General features: G+C 45.6%; 1 pseudogene; it reads right to left on the reverse strand.

Moving 5' to 3' along the window:
- Positions 1 to 1037, reverse strand: part of LOC109524799 (protein Tob1-like) — a 5181-nt pseudogene extending 4144 nt beyond the window's left edge.
- Between the last annotated feature and the right edge of the window lie 506 nt (positions 1038 to 1543).

A 1543-nucleotide genomic window follows, 5' to 3' on the forward strand; every position in this document is an offset into this window, starting at 1 on the left:
TTCCTCATTGGCCTAGTGTGACAAGACTAAAGGCAAGCTTTGTGACCCCTGTGGGCAAACGGAAAGTGTGTAATAATCACGCGGATGCTGAGTACGTGTTCGGACAAAACACCGAGCGAGAGCTCTCTGGGTGGTTCCTCATTTCTACGACTCTGGCTTGCATCCAACGAGCTATAACAAGACACAAACGTGAATGCTGCCGTTACATAATATACACTGACTGCACGCGCATTTCATAGCATCTTTTTCACTTCACCCGAAGCAGATTTTTTAGAAATATGCGTGTTTTCTCGTCGTGCATGACAACGTCGAAAATTAGCATAACTAGCATTAGCTTGACAACTTGCCGTGAGGGGTGTGAACGCCTGTGCAGCAGAGCGTCCTTTTATTATTATTATAATTATGGTTATTGTTTTTTTCCCCCCCAATATCTTCCTGTGAGCCAATTCTGTTAATGTGTAGCTCAGCCAGGTTGGTTATAGTTGTCGGTTCGTCGTGTGTACAGATTAAGGGATTAAAGGTCAGCGATGGACGCAAATAAAAACAAAAACGTCAAACGGGGTAAAGTCACGTTCATCGGATGCCTGCTCCACAGCAAGCTAGGTAGCGTTTAGCTTGGTGCCCGGAACCAGAATATTCGACAAATGCTACGTGACTGACATTTAGTAGCGCAGTGACAGCAATTAAAAGGGCAAGGAAACGTCAGAAAATACACAATAAAGTTCAGATTCTCAATCAGATTCTCAATCAAACGATTATACACCGCTGCGGGTGATTTGAGATGGACTTACATGGGAAATTATCGAACCTCCGTCTTGCAATAACAGCTTCCGCTTGGAGTATTATAGACCTTCGAATTGCAGCGTTCTTTGGGAAGTACAAAATTATTATGTCGACGTCGAACCTCTTGGTTCAAGACGAATTTCCTTCAGTGAGAGGTGGGGTAGTTAGCTTGATTCCAATTCCCGAATTTACTCAGCTGACTCCCAGCAGTCAGGGAGTTTGTACAACTCTGCCCTTTAAGACTGATGGCGACTCGTTTATATAGTATCCCTCCGCCACGGACACGGAGGAGGTGGAGATGCGGCTCACAGAGGTCGACACCCAGCAGAGCGATTCCACTGGCTCGACGTATTACGTCATCAGCGAACCACCAAATACCGGCTTCCGATTGGATAATTTTTTGGTCAATCAATGGAGGGGAGTTCTATTTACGACAGTTAGTTTCCCATTCGATGGGCTGTGAACTATTTTTGCCTTTTTTCGAGTCATTAAAAATCTTGTTATGAACCAAAAATTTATTTATTTAGATATATTTCTCAGACAATGGGGAACAGAGGATGAGGTGCTCGAAAATGGGAGGACAAGGCACTACACGGGATGTACTACCGGACCATAACTTAAGTGGCTGATCACAAGAAGTCCTATCAGTGGCTAGAGAGGGCTGGCCTGAAGGACAGCACAGAGGCACTCATCCTGACTGCTCAGGAGCAGGCCCTGAGCACCAGAGCCGTTGCGGCCCAGATATACCACACCAGACAAG

The sequence above is a fragment of the Hippocampus comes genome, unplaced genomic scaffold (genome assembly GCF_001891065.2).
Source record: "Hippocampus comes isolate QL1 unplaced genomic scaffold, H_comes_QL1_v1.1 scaffold120, whole genome shotgun sequence".
Taxonomy (NCBI): Eukaryota; Metazoa; Chordata; class Actinopteri; order Syngnathiformes; family Syngnathidae; genus Hippocampus; species Hippocampus comes.